A 25,337-nucleotide genomic window follows, 5' to 3' on the forward strand; every position below is an offset into this window, starting at 1 on the left:
TTTATGCATAAAATCGGTAAATAGATAACATAAACTCAGTGCAATCCATTGTAATCTAATAAAACCCAAAAACACAAGAATATATCATAACTTGAGTGAAAATATATTACAGTTAGCAGAAATTGTTCAAATTGTTTTTTTTTGTGATGACTAGATGTAATCATTTGTAAAAATAGCCACTTGAATATGACTATTTGTGGATTAACCGATTGTTGCAAAATTCGTTGATGTATGTATATCTAACGTTTTTTTAAAGAATATGCCTCCAAGAGGACAAAGGCTTGTCAACCTGGTGCTTGCGAAAAGCAACCAGAATGAACCTGATAAAAATCCACCTCATTGTTCCAGCGAAGTTCAATTTACCACAAATACCATTTATAATAATAATAACCAGTTGAGCACAGCAGTTGAGAATGGTGAAAAATCGATTAATTTTTGGAGGAGGTGCCAGAAGAGACTGTTGAATGTGAAGGTCCAGAATAGACTTTTCAATCTTCGGGAAGTGAATTCATTCCTGACTGGAGACTGGAGAACCCTTCGGAAGAAAGTGATGTCCCAGAAGAATGCCTTAGCTCAGGAGATAGAGTAAATGTACAGCATGGTGAGGGTGTACAGGAAGAAAGGCAGAAAAATTAATATAATGGTCAGCCCAAAGCAGATAGGAAAAAATTAGCTCACACGAATCAAAAATATATTTCGTCAAGGAATAAGGTTATTGAAGAAAAACCATTCAAGGAAAATTATCCCTGTAAATGCCGAAAGAAGTGTACGGATTTTGTTGATATTTATAAAAGAAAGAAATTATTTGATCAATTTTTGTGAATCGGTAGTTTCGAAGCGATTTTGAATAAATGCGTGAAAGAATTCGCTAAGAAAAGAAGCTACAAAAAAAAACAGAATATCCAGAGGATCAAAGTCAAGAATTTATCTAATAGACGATGATCCGGTTTGTGAGGAAACTTTACTCAACACACTCAACAGACGCTAAATTCCTCAATCCTGATCTCAACTTACATAAAATGTACTGTGCCTGTATAAAGAACAAACTAAACGTCCAGTAAGTTCATCAAAATATGAAAATATATTTTATTCAAATTTAAATCTGATGTTTAAGACACCCCACAAAGACACGTGTAGAATATGCGACACACTAGCAGCTCAATTGAAATCTGCTGAAAATTTGGACAAACAAGAATTGAGGAGTGCTCATGAAGAACATTTGCAGATTGCAGAAAAATTGGAATTTGCTGGATTGGTTATTTGAACTTTCTTTATTTTAAAGATCTCTGCGGTCCAGTTGGGTGTGTAACCTTTTGAAAATACATGTTGGGCTTTACTGATTCTCACCATATCATTAACCTTGAATTTTCCCTTTCCTGCGATCTCAATATGGTTTGTGATGAGGCAGATTTTTGCTCCGCCACAAAAGGAAGTTTCTTAACCGATACTTCCATAATAAGACCTGACAATCGAAGTATTTCGGAAGAAAACCGTTATATTATCATAGGGGGGATTTACCGATTGATATTATGTCATTGTTTTCACCGACCAGTCCCATATTTTTAACGGAAACCGTATATGTCTTTTGTTTTCAGAATTCATATATTTTAGAATTCTTTCCATTCAAACGTACTTCTTCTGACTCGAAAAAGGTCTTTCAACTTGTTCCGTTTTTCCTTCTATTCAATTGTTTCTGTCTCTTTCCGAGCCCATTGATTGACCGAACAATTTGAGTTTATCCAATGGGGGAATGAGTTACCCATAGTGGGGACAGTTTTCCGCGGAGGGGTACCTACTTCTTCGAGTTCCGGCGCTGAAGGTCAAGATCAGTATGAATTGAGATCGAGGGGTGAGTGAGTGACGACCGCGAGAAACAGTTTTCCGAACTTACGAGATTATAAACTCCATGGCAATTAATTTGTCACATTTATTTCTGTTTTATTGAAACATTGTAGAGTGATATTCTCTCGAGGCTTTTTGCTTGGCTGAAAATCCGAATTACCCGTAACTTAATCTAGGCATTCCTGCTGTATAGATTGCTTTCCGTCACCGTACGGTGGTATTTGTGTTCCAGGAGAACGTTGAGCCCCCTTACCGATACTCGATATTTGGATATTTTATCATTTTGTCCCGATTTTCAACAGTATGAATTGACAGTCTTGAAGTCACCGAGAGAGAGACTGAGAGACCGAAGGAAACCGACAGCGATAGAGGGCGTACTCCAGCTGAATTGGTGACTTGTCTTAATTCCGTTTATTTTCCGATACCGTTTATATTTCTCCACACTTCATTCAATTGAGACTTGACCTAATTCAGTTTATTTTTTCGAAACCGTTCATATTCCTCCAAACTTCATTCAATTGTGACTTGGCTTAATTCAGTTTATTTTCCCGAAACCGTTCATATTCCTCCGAACTTCATTCAATTGTGACTTCTGAATTTTATTTATTTTGTCGACCATATTTTCCTGAAGTGTGACCGTACTTAGTTAACTGGGGGTTATTTTGCCAGCCGTCCTGCGCCGACGAGACCCAGCCGTTGACGTCCACGATTTATTGTACCTGTATATTTTCTTTTTGTGTACAGTTTATTTCTTCTGTTTAAGACATAGATGTATAATACTAACCTGGTATTATAGGTCCATGGTTTAAGATTGATGGAGTGTATCCACCCCAAGGATGTGACGGTGCAATGTTGTGTGAGCGAACTGGATATTTGAGTTTAGAAATGAGAAGGGTTCTTGCTTCTTTATCATCCCTTTTAATGTGGTGCATTATAATATTGATTGTTCTGAAATATTGTCGAAAGTCAACTTTAGCGTTCCAAGTTTCAACTCAAGAACTATCCTGGTTTTCAAGCCAGAAAGAGCTCGAGCGAACATTCTGCAAAAGGCACCTATCACAAAAATGTGTGGGAACTTCAATTCATTTTGTGTTGGCCAAGATATATTCTACTCATCAAAGGGAAATTTGATCAAGTCAGCAATTTGTTATTTTTCAGGGAATGTATCATAGATCATATAAAGTTTTTGTTTATTTTGTTTTTGTTTCTATGCTATCTTTTGTTATTTTTTGTATTTTATATTCGCATTCTCTTGTAAATGGGTTAAACTGTTGGACAATAAAGCTATTATGACTTTAGCCTTGCGGCTTTCACACTCCTCTCCAGAGGAAAATTCACTTATCCCAGATATCTCAGATATCAAAGGGATTAAGCTCTGTTGGAGCCCTTTCCAGGTTTTCGGGCTCGTGGTGGTGGTCGGGTTCGGGTCGCTCCTCGGCTCCCTGCTGTAGGTTGGATTCCTGCTCCACCCGCACTTCCTGTCGGAGCAGACGGTGTTCCTCTGCATTCCCCATGTACTTGCGTACAGTTCTCGCCGTTCCGAGCATTACCGCCTTCTGCATGACTCTATAGATATTTTCGTCCAACTGAAGTTTCCTCAAGTTCTCTAGTAGTTTCTTCGGTATCAGGCCTGTAGATGAAATGACAATAGGGATGATCTTGATATCTTTCAGCTGAAACTTCTGACATCCCCTGGTGATGTGCTGGATAGTTTCATGTGTCGCACAGCCATAACGACAGCCATCGTCCGCCACTGAGGCATCCTTGGCGATATATTTCGTATAATTTCTTGTTGGAATCACCTGATCCTGGATGGCAAGCATGAAGCCCTCTGTCTCAGGAAACAACCTTCCGGAAGTCAACTAGTAGTTCGACGCAGATATTTCGACGTAATCATGGTTGACCTCGTTCTGGTGCCTTCCATGCAAAGGTTTGCCAATCAGTTTTTGCATTTTACTTTCTGCAGAGTGTTCGACGGTTTCCAAGTGATCCTGTTGTAGCTTTAACGGTGTAGAACTATCAGCAACACAAACTACTCGATGGAGTTCTGACGAAGCAGCCGTGCTCAGGAAATATTTTCGAAGTCCTTCAATTTCCTGGGACATACGGTTGGACATTATTATTACTATTATTATTTCAATAGAAATAAATAGTTGAACATTTATTTCTGTTGCCAATTATTTTGCCAGTGAGAGTCTATTTTTTAAATCAGTTTCATCTAAGAGTTTAGGTAGAAGAGGTATTCGTTTAATAAATAATACCATTGAGTTTGAATAAGACCGAGTTGAATACTCAAAGACGTTACAAAACCAAGCGTTATTCTTATGGAAGTCCTACTAATTTGAGATGAAGTACAATTTTGCAACTGAGTACTTATTTCAGTATTTGAAAACTCAACATTCCTACAACAAATTTTTCTCGAAAATGGTTTACCAGAAGAAATAGAGAGTTTACCGAAGAGAAGACCAGTCAACAGGAGGAATTACAAGAATACCCATAATTCACTTCTGGTTTACTGTAGTTATGTCTTATGTCATTATATTCGTAACCAATATCATTTTCTACAGAACAACTCCTCAGGCTCGGATGTTCAATTCAGTTTTAAGTCGAGATTAAAGTTAATCCCGGATTAACGTGACAGATTTGAACGGAAATGTCAAAATCAATCCAGGATTAACTTTAATCACGAATTGAACAAACGGGCCTAAGGGATATGGTTCAAGGGTTAATAAAAATTTCGTTTCTTCCTAAACTGCTCTTATTTCATTTTCCAATAAATTTATAGAAATGCAAAAATGCAGTCGTTTTATAAGGTGATATACCTTTTTAGTTTCATGATGGGTAATTTCAGTGTACAATTTTAATTGTTACTGTACCTACAATTCAATAGTAGAAAAAAAAAAATCACGATTCATTTTTTCATTGATTTATCAGTACCTAGTGTTGTTGCAAAGGAATGAAATAGTTTCATTTTTAAATTACAAGTAAGACGGCGCAAAGTCTACTGCGGTTCAGAATTTCAAATCGAACGAATCGATTTTAAACATGGCCCCCTTTCTACGGCCGCTGCCACAGAGCCAGAGTTCCGATTTCTGCCGGTGCGATTAGGACGCACTGCGCTAGAAACAATGTAAGGAATTTCAGCAAGGGAGTTGGACTTCTCGTTTTATAATTCTATGTCCATGTCCAGTTGATGGTTTTATCATTTCACGATATTTAAATCCTTTATTCGCTTTAACAGGATTATTAGAATCGAATTTTCTTCTATGAACATTGGTCATTTTCAGTTTTTCACGATAATTTTCTAAATCAGATTTATTATACTCTTGTGGTTCTTTTTTGAAAAGCAAATTATAAAGTCCATCTGTACCACTTAACCTTTCATTACCAATTAGTAAGTCGCCAGTTTTCTGATGAAAGTCTACAGTTGTTTTACCTAAGCTCCATTTCGAAAGTTTATTTAGGTCCGTAAGCATGGTCATAGTTATCTCGTTGTGTTAACGCCGAATAAACATAATCTCTGACCCTTTCTGGATATAGTTCCAGTTTCGGCATTATTGAAATTGTTCAATTCGTTGAGAAATTGTTCAAAATTGGATAACTCCATCGATAAAAACTGAATCATTTCCTCTATGGTCTTCATCATCATCATCATCATCATTATTTTTTGATGTACCGATTTCTTTTGTTGGTAAAAAATTGACTAGTTGACGTTTCAAACCAGTTTTTTGTGGTTTATTGAATTTCAATTTTGGTGTAAATGGCGATGGCACTTCTTCTTCTTCATGCGTTTCAATCTTATTGACTTTCTCTTCTTCTTCGTCTTCAGGTGAACGGAAATGTGATGGCTTCATAATGGAACCATTCTCTTATATGGCTTAAAAGATACTCATGACTTCTTTTACGAGGGAAAACTCTATCATCTTCTGTTGAAGAAAATTGTGGTTCTGAAATCTTCTCTAGTACTTGTAAATTCTTCAAATCAGTAGTATTGTAGTTCACAGACTTTTTAACAAGTTCATCTTCTATACGCTTGAGTTGTTTTGTTCTTGGAGTATATAGCCTTTCCGAGATGCGAAAACCATAACTCTGTAATGCAAGGTCTGATTTCGATCAAATTTTATGAGTTTGTTCACTTCAGATGGCTCTTCCAAACGCTTCTTGAAATATCAATATTTTCAGGGCAGTACTCTGAATATCATGATGTTTCATTCGAGCCCCAAAATCTATATTTTTTACATACCCTACAGAAATTTCGTTATTGCCATGAAAAACTACATAATTTGTTCTAAGGAATTCAATTTTCATTTTGCATGGCACACTTGTCACAAGGGATAGGAACCAGACGAATTCATATTTTATGTAATTTTTTCAAAATGCGGTGCTGTTTTTTATTCCTTCGGTGATAATATTTATGGTCGTTTGCCAAGATTCTGAATTTTTTCAAATTCTGTTCAATTCTTCTTCATCTTGAACCCTCAGCACATACTGAGTGCGTAAAAAAGTGTTTAAAAGTATGCAAAGTCGAGCTGTGAATTCTTTTGAAATTACATATTGAATTTAGATACAAATGATGTAATCCATCTTGGAAAATGTAAATCGTTAGTGTATTTGCTTCAAAACACACATAAGTATTGAAATTTATTCTTCAACGATGAAAATGTACTATCATAAGAGATGTTCGTATTGGAGCCCTTCCTTCTCGACACATTTCCTAGCGCTTAAAATCGGATTAAATAATCTGATTTTAAGGCCAATAAATATTGCCCTTCTTATCATATCGTGATTTTGTTTAACTTCTGCACAGGCTTCTTCTATCCTCTGTCGCAAATGCTCTCGTGATGTCAGAAGTGTCTATCACTTAGCCACGCACACTCAGTGGTAACTGAGGCTTTGAAATGAAAAAGATTTGAACATAATTTAAAAACAAAATTGAATCTCGACCGAAGACAATGAATAATATGAATCGTCAAATGAATAAAAACAGGACCGCATTTCGAATAAATGACATAAAACATGAATTCGTTCGGTTCCGGTTTCATTGTTGTTTTATGAAAGGAAATAAAAAGATTGAGGTTTCACGGAAGAATAAATTTTAATAGTTATGTATATTATGAGGCAAATCCACTTACGGATTACATTTTCCAAGAGGGTTTCAATCAATTGTATCTAAAGTCAATATGTAATTTCAAAAGACTTCACAGCTCGACTTTGCATACTTTTTTACGAACACTCAGTATGTGCTGAGGGTTTAAAATGAAGAAGAATTGAACAGAATTTAAAAAATTTCAGAATCTCGGCAAAGGACAATAAATATTATCACCGAAGGAATAAAAACAGGACCGCATTTCGAAAAAATTAGGTACATAAAATATGAATTCGTCCGGTTCCTATTCCCTTTCATGGCAATAACGAAATTTCTGTAGGGTATGTAAAAAATATAGATTTTGGGGCTTGAATGAAAAATCATGATATTCAGAGTACTGCCCTGGAGACATTGATATTTCATGAACTGCTTGGAATAGCTTTCTGAAGTGAACAAATCCACTTTTTTACGAACACTCAGTATGTGCTGAGGGTTTAAAATGAAGAAGAATTGAACAGAATTTAAAAAATTTCAGAATCTCGGCAAAGGAAAATAAATATTATCACCGAAGGAATAAAAACAGGACCGCATTTCGAAAAAATTAGGTACATAAAATATGAATTCGTCCGGTTCCTATTCCCTTTCATGGCAATAACGAAATTTCTGTAGGGTATGTAAAAAATATAGATTTTGGGGCTTGAATGAAAAATCATGATATTCAGAGTACTGCCCTGGAGACATTGATATTTCATGAACTGCTTGGAATAGCTTTCTGAAGTGAACAAATCCACAAAATTTGATCGAAATCGGACCTTGCATTCCAGGGTTATGGGTATCGCAAATTTAGGTCAATATTCATGAATCACCCCGTATCTCCGAAACTAATAGCCTTATAATACAAAACAAGCAAGTTTTCTGAAAGACCTGGATGACCTGCGTTCACCATTGGGCTGTGGCCAACGACTCATGAAACACCCTGTATATCAGAGACCGAATAATGAAATCGAACTATTCCATCATAATAAGTTTTATGTTCGACTGAATCATAAACACTTAATTTATGAATTCTTTTAGTGTCCATAATTGACTACTTTATTGGACTCAACTGTCACTATCATTCTGTCAAGTAAATATAAAATATGCAAACAACACTTTATTCGAGGAAGAGCAATTGAACTTCGACCTAAAAACAAAATTATGAATTACTATTCTGAGAATAACCCCGGGTTTCATAAAGCTTGATCGGGGAATCAACCCTTGATTGACGAATAGACGTCAATTTTTTTTCAATCGATAATTCAGTCATGATCATTCAGAATATCATTCTCGCATCAAATTATGATATTCATACGTCCATTCAATTATTCTCAATTGCTACTTCTTCTTATATAGGTATATTCAGAAATGAAAAGGTTTCAGTGATTTAATTTCAGAAGTCGAGTGACTGTCAAATCGTTGATCGGACAATCAAAGTTTTATGAAACCCGCTGTTAGTGTGGTAAAATGAAAGGTTTAGCGGCATGCAGACAGGAATTGAATTCTGAAAAAAGTACCACCCAGAGCAGGATTCGAACCTACGCCCCCTGATTACCGGTCAGGTACTCTCCCAACTGAGCTACCCGGGCTGACGTGAGGATCCATCTGCATTGTCTGGCTACCACTATCCTCAGAATTCACATGTTAGTATTATCACTTTCGAACTCCGGCGTTCGGAAGCGATTGGAAATGTTAAAGGTGGAGGGGATACACATTCGCTTTCAATGATCTTCGGGATTCAACATATCCATTTCCCGGTGCGTCGTCGACATATAGCGATATCAGCGGGGATCGGATGCGAGTTAGTGTGGTAGTTCATTCTTTGTTATTGTAAAAATGCATGCCTGAGGATGTCGAGCTCGAAGTGAAAGCACAGTTTTCGATCTGCAATACTTCCTGGCCCAATATTCTGATGGCAACAATTATTTTAGTATTTTCCAATTCATCTATGTAGTCCATAGCGAAGAACTTTTCTGAGCTTTCAATTCACTATTGAAGTAAGCGAGAATACTGTCTTCTGTCGATTTTACAATTCTCTTTGTTTTACACTACTTGTTATAGGCCGCATGCATATTTTCAAAAGCACTTTTAGATTTAATGGGGAGGAGAGATTCTTTGGCGCTTACGGCTAAATTTTCTACGCTTTATTCTCCAGCACTATCCATTTTTTGGATTATGGCGTTTGTCATAAAATTAAGGAAGTAAACAACTGTGTTTACTAAGGTAAGAAATTCAAAAGCACACAATGGTTTTCAGTAATAAGCCATTTCAGAAAATGAAATCAATCAATTCTTTAATAGCTATTTATATAACAAGTACATAAATTAGGTCTTTATGGGCGAGTCCAAAAGTTTATGACAGAGCGAGCAAAGCGAGCGAGGCCAATAACTTGGACAAGTCCATAAAGCCTAATTATGTACGAGTTGCATACAAAGCTTTATGTTCGACTGCAATGCAGAAATTTTATTTTCTGAAATGGCTTATTACTGAAAAACATTATATGTGTGCTTTTGATTTACTTCCTTAGTAACCAGCGACCTTAGCAACTTTAGTAAACACAGTTGTTTACTTCCTTAATTTTGTGACAAACCTCATAATAATCTAAAAAAATGGATAGTGCTGGAGAAAAAAGCGTAGAAAATTTAGCCGAAGCGCCAAAGAATCTCTCTTACCCACTAAATCTAAAAGTGCTTATGAAAATATGTATGCGGCCTTTAACGAGTGTTATAAAACGAAGAAAATTGTAAAATCGACAGAAGACAGTATTCTGGCTTACTTCAATGGTGAACTGAAAGCTCACAAAAGTTCTTCGCTATGGACTACATAGATGAATCGGAAAGTACTAAAATAAGTGTTGCTACCAGAATATTTGGCCAGGAAGAAGTTGCATCAAGAGTATTGCAGATCGAAAACTGTGCTTCCACTCCGAGCTCGACTTGCTCAGGCATGCATTTTTATAATATGAATGTGTTTTTAATATTCTCTACCACACTTATGCTTAGAATAGTAATTCATAATTATGTTTTTAGGTCGAAGTTCAATTCTTCTTCCATGAATAAAGTGTTGTTTGCATCTAGTATATTTATTTGACAGAATGATAGTGACAGTTGAGTCCAATAAAGTGGTGTCCAATGAAGTAGTCAATTATGGACACTAAACGAATTCATAAATAAAGTGTTTATGATGCAGTCGGACATAAAGCTTTGTATGCAACACGTACATAATTAGGCTTTATGGACTTGCCCAAGTCATTGGCTTTTAGACTCGTCCATAAAGACCTTATTTATGTACTTGTTACATAAATAGCTATTATAGAATTGATTCGAGCAGTTTTGGTGTGATGCAAAGTCATGAATATAATTGGATGGTCTCCCCCGTGAAGTGATAGTTCATGGGGTATTGAATACCTATAAAGGTAAAACATATATCTTTTATAATAATTTTTATTGTGCTGAAATTGATGAATGCAATTTATCAAGGAAATCCGTGAAATATATTAGTGAAATATTCCCTGGCTTACCCAACAATTTTTCATCAGTATTCAGATATATCGATGGAACGATCTATTTCATTAAAGATAATATGATATATGAATTCAATGAATTTCTAAACAGAGCAACTGGCTCATATAAATTTGAAATATAGACACTTCTGAAAATACCGTGTCAGTCAGATGGATTACTGAAGCAATTGAAAAATTTTTTGAGTATGATCATAACAAATCAAATCATAATCAGTAACACCAATTAGATGGAGTGGGGATGATGATATATAAATATGATTTTTAAATCAACTTCAATCAGTACTAGAACGTCAAAACTGTTAAAATGGACGTGTATGATTTCAATAAATCTAAAGGATTTCATAGTTATCTCTGTCAAGAACTACATCTTGCTCTGTTATATCATGATAGTGAAAAATTCTCGAAAGTTTCAAGTGATCTGTGATTATTTACACCAACAACAATTTTTCGTGAACTGGTGTTATCGAAAAAGCGTTCGATCATAAGAAGAAAAATGACGTATTCATCGAAGATATACAATCAGTGATAGACAGTGACAGTCAAGAAGTGTCATTGAATGAATTGAGCTATTGGTTGTATTCTGCTTTTCATCTGTAAGTTACAAATCTGTAGCGTACGATCGATCTGTCCGTGTCCGGTTGACCGATTCGTAAATAATGCAATTCTGAAAATGTTCCTGTAACTATCTTCTTTACAGTGTTAGTTTTAAAGTACTTATCGTGAATAGATACGGATTCCTGTAAGCTTAGATCACTTAAAACGGCCAGAATTGCATAATTTTCAAGTATGCTTATGAAAAGTTACAGATTGGCTTACAGATGAAAGCAGAATACCACCGTAAATTTTGAAAAATTATGGGAAGGTATCCCCATATGATATAGTGAACGTACAAATATTGTTGAATGGATCATTCGAATCGATGACAAGTCCAGATGCATTCCATATCTATTATCCCCAAAAGTAATATTTGGTCGAATTATAAGCCGCTGCATGCATTTGTAGATGAACTGATGGAATTAACTTCATATTGTGGAAAGTATATCCAGTTATGTAACTTATTAGAAGAATTCGAACAACATGGAATTAGCTTTAGGTTTGATCCTTTGAATAATATTTGACATAACAATATTATGAATACAGGGTCTTTCACGAGGAACCTCACCCATATTTATACGGGAAACTACTGAACGTGTTTTCATGAAATTCAGCACTTATAAGTATTTCACGATGCTGATGAAATCTAAAATATTTTCAAGGCATGAGCACCTCCGGTTTTTCCGGAAATGACGTCAACTTCCGTTTTTCAAATTAGAACACCATTTTCTTATTGCAGAAATAGATTCCTTAGAAAATTTCAAGTTATTTTGAAGTAACATTTTTCAGTTTTGGTTGGAAAATTCTCTCTGAGCGGAAAAATGGAAAAATTCGAAAAAAAAATCGAAAATAGAGCTCCGCTGAAACAAGAATAACTTCGAGGTTTTTGGATGGAAAATTTTCATTTTTGGGATTCTTCAAGATGTAAGATTGATGTATCCACTTAAAAAATCGAAATCGCGATTCATGATACAGGGGGTGAAAAAATCGCTTTCAAAGTTAGGGATGACAAAATCGTGAAAAATCAATTTTTTTCAAATTAGAACCCCATTTTTTTATGGCAGATATTGAATCTACGTTAAAAAATAATGTGAGTGTGTGCATCACAACCTTGCCCTAAAGTGGATATTTTCTGAGTTATTCACAAAAAACTGTTTTTCGTCTTGAATTTTCAGCTATTTCTTTTCCCTTCACGCCAAAAAGATGCAATTTTCAGGAACATCTACATCCGGTTATTTTTTGTTCATTCCTATTCAAGAGTTCTTATCTATATTTTGCGGTTACATCATTTCCTGTTTACGCCCTGTGTTCTTATCTACATCCGGTTATTTCTTGTTCATTCCTGTTTAAGAGTTCTTATCTATATTCTATGCAGGCCCGCCGTAAGTGGGCGTGCAAGGCGTGCCCGGCACAAGGGCGGCACGTCCAGGGGGGCGGCAAATCCAGTGAAATTGAAATTTTTTTTGGAGGGGACAAACAACGTGGTCACAGTGATGAAGTTTTATCCGACCCAAAAAACAAATACCGAGTGGAGTTTTATTTTAGGTTACTAGATCGAACAATCAATTCCTTGAAAAATAGATTCGAAGAGTTGACAATATTTTGCGACGTGTTTGGGTTTCATAGCGACAACCTATTCGACTATTCCAATGTTGATTTGATGATGTATTGTCAAGACTTGAATCTGAAGCTTAAAGATGATGCTACTAATGAATCAGACATTGACGGTATTGATTTGTTTAATGAAATTATTGCACTAAAATCGCATTTTGCAGAACACCAATCGAAGGATCCACAATCACTGTTACAATATATTTTTGGCAATGACTTAATGTCTACATTTCCGAATATAACAATAGCACTAATAATACTACTAACATTGCCGGTTTCAGTTGCATCTGGAGAAAGATCTTTTTCAAAATTAAAAATTATCAAAAATTATTTAAGATCCACTATGCTCCAACACAGATTAAGTAATTTAGCTATAATTTCAATTGAACACCAAATTTTGGATAGATTGGATATGACTAAGATTATAGGAGTTTTCGCAAATATGAGAGCGAGAAGAGTGAAATTTTTTTAGATAAATATTCGAGTGTGTATCTATATGATTTTTCAATTTTATGAATAGAAATAACAATAATATAATATATATATAACAATTATTCAATAGGTTTTTTATTTTTTTCCTTCCTGGATACACCGCTGATGTAGTGCCCTATTGAGGGCGCCATAACAGTATTTGCACGCGGGCGCTCAGACAGCTAGCGGCGGGCCTAGGTCTAGAACTATTAGCAACACAAACTTCTTGATGGAGTTCTGATGAAGCAGCCTTGCTCAGGAAATATTTTCGAATTCCTTCAATTTCCTGGGACCTACGGTTAGACAAATCAACAATTACTCTACCCCCAAGATGTCGTGGCAGCTCGGTCTGTTCTATTGAGCTTTTGGAGTGATGTTTATTGTGTTTAGTCAGCATCGTCCTTATTTTTCTCTGTAAGGCTGCTAAATCGGTGGTTGTCCAAGAGATGATACCGAATGAGTAGCTCAGCGACGAGCAGGAGCAAGTTTCTTGCTGTTAAGCTTATTATTATCCTTCTCAATCTTCGGGTGAACTCCTCCGTTAGTTCTTTCCTCATCTGACTCTGATTTATTTTTCTTGCTTGTATTATGCCCAGATACTTGTATGTGTCTCCTTCCTTTAATGCTTCAATTTCTGCACCTTCCTTGAGTTTGAACGTACCATCTTCAATTTTTCCTTTCGTTATGTTCAGCAGTCGCCATTTTTCTAGTCCAAACTTCATTTTAAAGTCTGCCGAGAATCCTTTCACCATTTTCAGCATCAGTTGCATTTGTTTTTTGGTAGATGCGAAGAGTTTCAAATCGTCCATGTAAAGGAGATGATTCAGTAGTCCGTAGAATTCAATCTATGAGACAAGGGATTCAGGGCCATGCAGAACCACAGAGGGCTCAGCGAATATCCTTGGAAAATTCCACGTCTTATTGGAATAGATCCTGTTGTAATGAAGCCATCTGCTGATTTTATTTGAATACTAGTACGCCAGGTTGACATGGCCTTTTTCAGGAACTTAACAATATTGGGATCCACCTTGTAAATGTTCAAGATAGTCAAGAGCCATTCGTGAGGTACCGAATCGAATGCAATTCTATGTACGCAGCATAAAGATACCTTCGCTTGGAGACCGCTTGATCGCAGATAACTGAATCAATTATTAGCTGTTCTTTGCACCCTCGGCTGTCTTTGGTGCATACTTTCTGTTGCATGGCGATGATGTTTTTCCTTTCGCAATGGTTGTGAATTCGGTTTGAAATGCACGATGTGATTAATTTGTACATCGTTGAAAGACATATGATTGGTCGGTACTTGGATGGGTCTTCTGTATTCCTTTGGTCTTTAGGTAACAGGCATTCTTTCAGTATTTTCAATGACATCATTTATTGCAGAGGTCAATTTGGCATGCAAAATCCAAAGTTTCTTGATCCAACAGTTCTGTAATCCATCAGGCCCAGGTGTTTTCCAGTTGTTTAGTCCTCTGATAGCTGATTTTACTTCTTCAATTGTGATCATGTCATGTTGCATCGGCTCATATTTTATAGCTTCAGACTTTTCATCTTCAATCTATCCGGTATCTCCATTGAACTGAGGTTTCGTTGATAATTGTTCGGTCCAGAATTGTTCAATGGCTTCCTTTGGTGGTAAATTTACATTTTCTTCATCAGAAGTTATGAGTGACCGGTAGAAAGTTTCTTCCGACTTTTCGAATAAATTATTGTCTCTCTTCCGGCTATAATTGCGTTTATATCTCCTCAGGCTTTCTGCATACAGACTTAACTTTTGCTTCAGAGTGTCGAGGCAGTGGTGAGCTGTAGCATTCTCCGTCTCTCGTTCTGTGTGTGTTCTGCTTCTATCCACGATTTCTTTGGCAGCTTTCACAACCTTCCTTCCGCAATTCCCGTTCAAGTAATCCGTTAGCTGTCCAATGTCTCTTCTTAGTCTCTCTGTTCTGTGTTGAAGACGTTTCTGCCATGGTGGCGCATGTGATTTGGGTAATTTTGGACCATCGTTGTTCGTTCGGCGAATTTTTGCCCCTATGGTTTTAGCTGTCGATATCGCTGCACAGTGAAAAACTAGATGCACATATTCCAATGAACTTCCATTCTGTAGGTAATCAGGTAAAATGTCGATTATGAGTTACTTGGATGTATCGAGTCGGGAATGTGATATTCGATGAAAAAGATCTGTTCCTTCTAGTTCGGCAAAGTATCTCCCCATCTCAGAGTCAACATGGACTTGCCCAGGCATGTGGATTTCATCAGAGGTGTTGGTGTTGCTCTCTATTGCTGGCGGACGCTAGCATTATTATTATTATTATACATAATATGTATGCGAGTATTCTTCGAGGTAATACGTGATTATTGATGCTCCGGTGTATTCGGTTTTTTCTTGTTCAGAGAATTCTTAGTGTTGGGTGAAAATGGTATAATTTCGTTCGTTAAGTTGAGTGGAATTCGATGATATGAAATATGTAAGACTATGACTGAATAGTGTTGAGACATTTAAATAATAAAGTGAAGTATTAAGGATAAAACCGATAATTATAAACAGTCTTATCATACCATATGTTATATAGTGGATGTTCCTATAATTAATAAAGGTGGCCATGGAATGTGGAGTTTGTAGTAGCGCTACTTCTGAGAGAAATCCAGTGCAATGTGATGGTTTCTTGGACAGAGTGTGCAAGTTGTGCTCTGGATTGTCAACCAGCAAGATGAAAATACTTGGATCAAAGAGAGAAAATAGGAAATTTAAGTTTCATTGCTCAAGGTGCGTGAATCATGATACTATTGTCTTGCTCCAGACAATAGTAGCCACAAAGGAGAAAAAAATTGAAGATAAAGAGAAAATCATTAAATTAATGCAATTAAACAGGGGAAATGATCCGATATCTGAAAAGCGAAGATCTTATTCGGATGTCTTTTTGGTGAAACCTGTAGTTGATCAGAAAAGTGAGAAAACCAGAAATGAAATAACAGATAAAGTTGACCCAGGTAAATTGAGGATTGGAATCGAAGGTCTGAAAAATGTGAATGGTGGTGGAATCATAATTAACTGCAGGGATGCTAAAACTCAACAAATTATATCTAATGAGTTGAATAGAGAACTGGGAAACGAATACAAAATTCAAGAAGCTACACTGAAAAATCCTAAATTAATTATAAAAGTTGTTGAAACAAAATATTCAGATTATGAAAACAAGGAAATTATTTATTATTGTTTAAATCATCAGATTGATTTGACTCTAATAGAGGACAGTGAGGATAAAGTAAAGGTGATACATAAATATGAAATAAAACATAGGAAAAACTCTACAAATATAATAATTGAGGTGGACCCTATTATATACAGGGCTATCAAAAACAAAAGGACTCTAAATTTGGGATGGAGAAGTTGTGTATTTGAAGACTATTATGGTATTATACGCTGTTTCAGGTGCTCGGGATACAATCACTTTCAAAGGGACTGCAAGAGTGAAAAATTTTGTCCGAAATGTGCTGGAAAACATGATATTAAGGAGTGCGATAGCGAACTGAAGAAATGTATAAACTGTTTGAAGAAGGTGCAGAATTTCAAGGCTCAATTAGATACAGATCACTCCTCCCTGGATAAGAGCTGCCCTTGTTATATGAGAATTATGGATAACATTTCTAAAAGAACTAATTTTGAAAAAGAATAGCAATTAAACCAATGCAATATTGTTTATTTTAATAGTCAGGGATTTACTATCAACAGATGTAAAATTTGACACTTGATCCAGCAATGGAGGCCACAGATAATATGCGTAAGCGAGACTCATCTAACACCAGATATACGACCAGGAGAAATTGATGTACATGGATATATAAACATCAATTTTCGTCTGTCGAATTGAGTTTTGGAAATGAGAAACTGCTTTTGGCGGTTTTATACCATCCACCGATTGTACAGGTTGCCGCATTTCTGGACTTTATGGATGATTTTTTCGAGGAGGCTTCATCATTCCAAGGTGTGGTAATTTGTGTGGGAGATTTTAATTTGGATTATAAGAAGAACTCTTACTATATGGATGGATAAATGTAAATCAATTATCGAGCAGAGTGGTTTTAAGCAGATTGTGAATGATTATACAAGGATTATCCACAGCAGTTCAACACTTATTGATTATGTCATAACTGACTGTAAAAGACTGAACCATAAGGTACATTTAACACCAAAAATATCTGACCACTCGATTATTTCCTTAAATCTAAAAATACTCGAGCATGTTGATTTCTGAGTCGAATTAACTAAATGTTTATACAAGAACTATATTAAAAATGAATTTCAGGATGTGATTCTGAGGTCGGAATGGAGTAATTCCTGTAGTAATGTGGATACCTTAGTCGATGAATTTATAAACCCTATATATATATATATATTCTTTTTATATAGAGCATTACAATCTTGAACACCAAACAATAATTATAGCATGTGTATGAGATACAGTTTTAGCAGAGGTTAGCGTAACGGGGTACCATACAAATTGGTGTATGATACAAGAGCTTAGGGAAAAACCTCAGTAAAAAAACCCTTTCTCCCCGTGAGTGTAGTGGATTGTAATTGTTCACGAAATAAGCTCAAATATTCCATATTGAAGGGCATCTCGCACTGCAAAAATTGATTCTTTCTCCAACAAAAAGGAAAATCCAGAAGGTCTTCTCCAAGATACCAGAAACTTTTATCTGAAATAAAGAGAAAACAAAAGCAGAAAAACGTAAAATAATAAAATTAGATTCAATATGTCAGATTGACCTAAAATTGACAACCCAATTCAAAAAAGATTCGGAAACTGCATGTATAGCTCTAAAACCATCCTGAAATTTATAAATTGGACAATGATTAACTAGATGATTTATGGTTTCTTCTGGTTCCCCGCATTCACAACTAGGGCTTTCAACTGAATTCCACCTGAAAAGCATGCTATTGCAACGTCCGTGACCTGTTCTTATACGATTCAGAATACACCATATTTTCCTGGGAAGATCAAAACCAGGAACTCTATTCGAAGGATCAGTTACTAATTCTTTGTTGAAAATAGTGCACCTATTCCATTCAGACTGCCAAAGGTCTTTGTCCCTTATATTCGAATTAAGAAAAGAGTTGGACCATAAAGGTTTACGCGACTTCAGTCTTGGAATGGTATTTTCGGGAATATAGGATAGAATTGGGAACGAGTCTGGATAGGATTGGAATTTTTTCCAGGAATTCATAACCGCAGTCTGTCTACGAATATGAGGCGGTAAAATGTTTGAAAGAACTGGTAACCATTGAATATGGTTCTCATGGAAAGATTCAGTTGTGCATCAATTTTCTGCACATGAGCACTATTAATCCAAACGGGGCAACAATATTCAGCAGCCGAAAAAACCAAAGCTAGAGCTGCCGTTCGAAGAGTGGCTGCATCAGCACCCCATGAAGTGCCAGCTAGTTTATGGAGAATATTATTCCTGGTTTTTAACTTTAGACGCAGACTTTCCAAATGGGCTTTGAAATTCAGCGAGGAATCCAGCTTAACACCTAGATATTTCGGATTGAAGTTATGTTCCAAAAAAGAATTATCGAAAACTACACTCAATTTTCTATATTTTTGATGATTATTCAAATGGAAACACGAAACCTCGGTTTTATTTGGGTTAGGACACAAACGCCACTCGAAAAAGTAATTCCTCAAAATTTCTAAATCCGTAGATAAATTATTTTCTATTCTGAAATCAGAATGACGGAAAGCGAGGGCAATATCATCAGCGTAAATAAATTTCTCAGAAGAAGTCGTAGGGATATCACACAAATATAAATTGAAAAGAAGAGGTGCTAAAACTGATCCTTGTGGAAGACCGTTATTCAAAGTTTTGAAATTACTACTGTTATCATCTACAAAAACACGAAACCTTCTATCTGACAGCATATTTTCCAGTAAGCGAACCATCTTTCCACACTTCAGATGAGTATAAAGTTTGAAAATTAAACCATCCTTCCATACCGTGTCATAAGCGGCCGATAAATCTACAAATGCTGCTCCTGTTTTCAATTTATTATTGAAACCTGTTTCAATAAAAGTGGTAAGGCTTAGAACCTGATCACAGCAATTTCTATTTTTCCTGAAATCCCCTTGACAATTTTGTAAAGCGTCTTCTAAAGTCGATTCAATCCTAAAAAGAATTAGCCTCTCTAAAATTTTGAAAGGAACACTCAATAAACTAATTGGTCGATAACTACTGGGATCAGAAGAATTCTTTCCACGTTTTAAGATTCCTATGACTTTCGCTTTTCGGAACTCGGCGGGAAAATTGCCACTATTTAGAATATTATTATAAAAAGATAATAACCAAGACAACGCTCTTTTGCCTATTGAACAGGTATTCGATGAGATGTGCCCCCAGAAAAAAGTTTGAGAAAAAAAAAAGTAATTCAATTCCTTGGATGAAACGAAATTAAGAACTTGATGAAACAGAGGGATACTCTATACCAAAAAGTGGTATCAACAAAAAATAATATTTACTGGGATGATTACAGGCGAATCAATAACGATGTTGAAAACAAACTAAGAAAGGGTGGAAAAAATTATTATTATGACATGATGAAATATTGCGACATTATTGCGACGACAATTAGGGCACATGACCACACTTTCTATTTATCGACAATAAGTAGATACTCTGAGTTCTCAAAGTTTTCAAAGATTGATATGAAAGAACTTAAAAACTTTATTGGAAAATTGAAAAACAAATGCAGACCAGACGGCATTGATACAAAGATTTTTCGAGATATATTCGAGGTGATTAGTAACAGGAAGCTCGACATTGTGAACACATTATTGGATTGTGGTGTTTTTCCTGAAAGCTGGAAGGAATCGGTGATAATACTGATCCAAAAAGTGAATAATACTTCCTCATGCGAGGAGTTCAGGGGTGTTTATACAGTACCTATATATGAGAAAGTACTCGAAATGGTTGTGAGGGATCAATTATTGAAGTTCCTGGTTGAAAATAATGTAGTTTTCGATGGCCAATCAGGTTTTCGTGAATCCTTCGTGTGAAACCTCTGTAGTGTACATAGATAACGAATGGGTAAGAAATATAGACAAAAATAAGATAGTTCTGGCGGTTTTCGTTGACTTTAAAAGAGCCATTGAAACAATTAATAGGGATTTACTGATAAAGAAACTGAAAAAATATAGGAATTGATGGAGGTATTCTATATTGGTTTACATCATATTTGACGGAGGGAAAACAGAGGGTAAATTTTGGTGGGGAGGTATCATCCAGTATTGAAAATGATGACGGTGTTCCACAGGGGACAACGTTGGGTAATTTACTGTTTATTGTGTACATGAATGATATCATAAAATACAGGAAACATTGTACACTGAGAATGTTCGCCGATGATAGAATGATTTATATAATTGGAGATGATATTGATATGTTGGTCGCACTGATGAATGAAGATCTCGAAACATTGAATGAAAGGATGGGGGATAATCAGATGTGGTAAACTTCGAAAAATCGCATTATATGTATGTATCTTGATGAGTGAACACATATTGTTTCGGAGCTCCGTTCTGATTGATGAAATTTCGGTGAATTATTGACCGTATAAAAGTTTGAGTTTTGAAGGAAGCTGTTAAGTTCATTGAGTACACAGGTATATGTTTGGAATAAGTTCATTCAGTGAATTTCGTTAAGAAATCGTTGCTTGTGTTCATAATATCGCTTCTTCTTTCGTCGATATCGGCGAGCAGATATCCAATAAGTCAACCTTTTTTATCGCACCAGATTCCCCGATACCTCTCATTCCGTGGCCTTCCTTGTCTGTCTTGAATCTTCCTTAGAGGCCCAAGGAAGTGAAGTTTGTCCTCCTGATTACCATTTGTGTGTTGAATTATTGTTAATGCAAGTGGAAGAAGCGGACTGTAGTCGAAAATTTTACATTAACATCCCTTAGCATACAAAAATCTCTTTTGCACCTACCTGACGACAATCGGTTTTTCCTTCGTTGGAGGGCCCTCGTCTTCTTTCACCAACACAAGTCCAGAAAAATGTAATTTTCTACTCGAAAACAAATGGAAAAAATGATGCGCCACAACCTCTCGCAGTTTTCTCTGCTCACATCTGTCTCATGAATGAATGTAATTGAATGAATACAATTCGCGCATCTGATCAAAACAGATCCATATACAGGTGCGACGAGAAGTTTGTATGTAACAATTATTATACAGGGTCTTTCACGAGGAACCTCACCCATTTTTATACAGGAAACTACTGAACGTATTTTCATGAAATTCAGCACTTATAAGTATTTCACGATGCTGATGAAATCTAAAATATTTTCAAGGCATGAGCACCTCCGGTTTTTCCGGAAATGACGTCAACTTCCGTTTTTCAAATTAGAACACCATTTTTTTATTGCAGAAATAGATTCTTTAGAAAATTCCGAGTTATTTTGATGTAACATTTTTCAGTTTTGGTTGGAAAATTCTCTCTGAACGGGAAAATTCGAAAAAAAATCCAAAATATAGCTCCGCTGAAACAAGAATAACTTCGAGGTTTTTGGATAGAAAATTTTCATTTTTGGGATTTTTCAAGATGTAAGATTGATGTATCTACTTTAAAAATCGAAATCGCGATTCATGATACAGGGGGTGAAAAAATCGCTTTCAAATTTAGGGATGACAAAATCGTGGAAAATCAATTTTTTCGAATTAGAACCCCATTTTTTATGGCAGATATTGAATCTACGTTAAAAAATAATGTGAGTGTATGCATCACACCCTTGCCCTAAAATGGATATTTACTGAGTCATTCACAAAAAACTGTTTTTCGTCTTGAATTTTCAGCTATTTCTTTTCCCTTCACGCCAAAAAGATGAAATTTTCAGGAACTGTTATTTGAACCCTGCTGAAGATTTTTCACCCCTTCTGGAAACCGACTTCAAGTTACTATTAGGAGAACAATGGCAAACTCTCGCAGTTATAACTAGAGAAAATGCTCAAAGTTTTGACCGTTAATTTCTAGACATTTATTTATACGTCTCAGGAATGCTTCGTGCGTTGCTCTTCTTATTTCATCGGGAGGAAGAGATCTGCAAAAGTGTTTAAAAACAAAATTGAGTTTCAAAACTATGAATCTAAAAATCTAAACAAACCTGAACGCATTTTTGACTCGTTCTATGCAGTCCTCTTTATCAGTCAGGGGAGTTGAGTAGACAATATTTTTTATCCTACCCCAAACATAATAGTCTAAAGGAGTTAAATCGGGAGAACGTGGTGGCCAAAGATGTGGACCATTGTTCGCAAACCATCGATCTTCGAATAGCCTGTAGAGGATATTCGACACATTGAATGAATTGTGTGGAGGCGCGCCATCTTGTTGATACCATAAGTCATTATGGTTCTGTACTAGCGGCTCAATTATTTGAGTCAATATGTCAGAATATCTATCTCCTAAGGGAGAACATTCTTTGAATAATGCAAACATGTGTAGGGTTCTATCTTACCAGTTAAAGTCCCATCATAAATGTGAACATCGAGAATTGCATTATTTTTGATGGCGCAAAAAACATTGAAACTCCAGGTCTCTTGAAAGTTCCATTGTCTGAAGTGGTGGTTGTTCTCTTTATCCCAATAATGACTGTTATGCCTATTGAAAGAACCATTCTTTGTGAATTTAGATTCATCTGTCCAAATTATACAGTCCAAAAAGTTTTTATTCTCTTGAAATCGAATCATCATAGCTTCGCAAAACTCTGTTCTCCTGACGAAATCAGTTTCCTTCAAATGCTGTACCCTATTGAATTTATATGGGTGCATTTTATGTTTTTTTAATATCCTCCAAACACTCGATCGAGATAATCCCAGATCAATCTCGGCATCTTTGAGAGAAATTTGAGGATTTACACGAAAATATGCAAGAACTGTAATTTCGTTGTTCTCATCTTCTACTACACTTTTTTCTCTGTGTATAGTTTTCTTAACGAAAGATCCGACATTTCACAAGTTTGTCATGGTTCTGTTAATGGTATCTCTCGTTGGTCTGGGTCGGTCAGGAAACCTCTCAATGAACAGTCGAATCGTTCTATCTACAACTTTATTACATTCTCCATGAAGTAGAATGAGATTTAAATAATCTTCATTGGTAAAATTAGGCATAGTGATCGATTTTATAACTTGATACGAATTATCACCCAATTAATAGTAAACACAAAATGCTACTGAATAAAGAGGAATTTGGCAGATGTAATTAATGATATCTATCATTAAAAAAAATGAATGTAAAACATGGTAAGTTTTTGCATATGGTTCATAAGGAATTATTTATTTATCACTGGAGAGAAAACCGATGGCCGATCAGTTTCCGATACAAATTCGAATCAAAATTCGCCATCTATTTAGGAACAACCTGTAACTTTTTTCTCTTGCATATTAGGGTAGTAAAATCTAAAACATGGTTTAAGTAACAGTTCCTGAAAATTTTATTTTTTTGGCGTGAAGGGAAAAGAAATAGCTGAAAATTCAAGACGAAAAACAGTTTTTTGTGAATAACTCAGAAAATATCCATTTTAGGGCCATCCAAAAACCTCGAAGTTATTCTTGTTTCAGCGGAGCTCTATTTTCGTTTTTGTTTTCGAATTTTCCTGCTCAGAGAGAATTTTCAACCAAAACTGAAAAATGTTACATCAAAATAACTTGAAATTTTCTAAGGAATCTATTTCTGTAATAAAAAAATGGTGTTCTAATTCGAAAAACGGAAGTTGACGTAATTTCCGGAAAAACCGGAGGTGCTCATGCCTTGAAAATATTTTAGATTTCATCAGCATCGTGAAATACTTATAAGTGCTGAATTTCATGAAAATACGTTCAGTAGTTTCCCGTATAAATATGGGTGAGGTTCCTCGTGAAAGACCCTGTGTAGGTCCCCAAATTCATGCGTACATTCGTTCAATATGGGTCTCAGTAGATATCTAGAAAAAATACATACAAAACAGCATATACTCATACGAGATATAAATATAAATATTATGTCCCACGACAACTTTGTGGAAGACTACAAGAATATCATGTATTAAACAGGCTATATATCAGCATGACATATATGTCATGCATTCATAATACAACACTTAATAACCGATCATTTTCCAACGATGATATCCTTGAATATTTCAGTAAACAAATCAAAAGGCAGTCAAAAACCGAAAATGAAAAGCTTCATTAACTATAAAAAATTGAAGAGTGATCTCCAGAGGGAAATTGGGGTGATATTTATCAGACAAATGAGGCAAATTTGATGACTGATTCGTTCATTCAGATCATTACAAATTATATTAAAAAAAAACACATATAAGAAATGAATGAAAAATAAAGATGTTAAACGAAAATTATGGATTACAGACTCTTTGATAAAGCTGACAAATGAAAAAAATAACCTCTATTTAAACCTTAAAAATGATCCAAGTAACGAGATGTTGAAAAATAAATATTCCAAATTAAAAAAAGAAATACAAAAAAGAATTAAAATTGCTAAAGCAGAATACATAAAGAAAATTGCTGAAAGTAATAATTCAGAATCCAAAGCTGTATGGGATCAGCAAGACTGTCTGTGGTGACTCACGAACTGAAACATCAATAAAATGCATCAGAATCCATGGAAACTGACCCGTTTCAAGAAAAAACATTTTTTCTAGCTCCCACAGACAGATTTGGAGTAGAAACCATAATTGAAAAGTTTTTTTTTTTAATTAGTGTTTTCGGCTCATCCTTCGATATCAGCCATCTGATTAGCCATTAAAAATATTAGGGTTATACATACATAGGATTACAACATTTTGGGATTCACGATACGCAGAGGTGCTCATCAAAGCGATTTTTTCTTCATACACTAACAAGACTGAGCAACGTACCAGAGGAAGGGAATAAAGGGACTAATTATAAAATTCTGCCTATTTAATCAGATCACTATTCTTAACAAATTTATAGACTTCATAATATACCCTTGGGTTGTTGGTAGCCATTATGCTGCTGAGATTAAAAGGGTATTTGGTTTTAAGAATAGAACAAATATTTATTATTGTCGTCTCAAGATTGCGTCGGTTTTTGGAACACCTGAGAATGATATGCTCCAAATCTCCAATCTCTCCACAATCACATAGGTTGTCAGTTTTTTTTC

At 35.5% G+C, this 25,337-nt stretch overlaps 1 protein-coding gene and 1 non-coding gene across 4 annotated transcripts in view; one reads left to right on the top strand and one right to left on the bottom strand.

The window, feature by feature from the left end:
* The window catches only part of LOC123314442 (large neutral amino acids transporter small subunit 1), a 439,580-nt gene that overhangs the window by 64,390 nt on the left and 349,853 nt on the right, over nt 1-25,337 (top strand). The gene's annotated exons all lie outside the window — the stretch shown is intronic.
* On the bottom strand, nt 8,482-8,553 carry Trnat-ggu. The gene has a single exon. It is a non-coding gene; the product is annotated as a tRNA-Thr (tRNA).

Source organism: Coccinella septempunctata, chromosome 5 (assembly GCF_907165205.1).
Source record: "Coccinella septempunctata chromosome 5, icCocSept1.1, whole genome shotgun sequence".
Lineage (NCBI taxonomy): Eukaryota > Metazoa > Arthropoda > Insecta > Coleoptera > Coccinellidae > Coccinella > Coccinella septempunctata.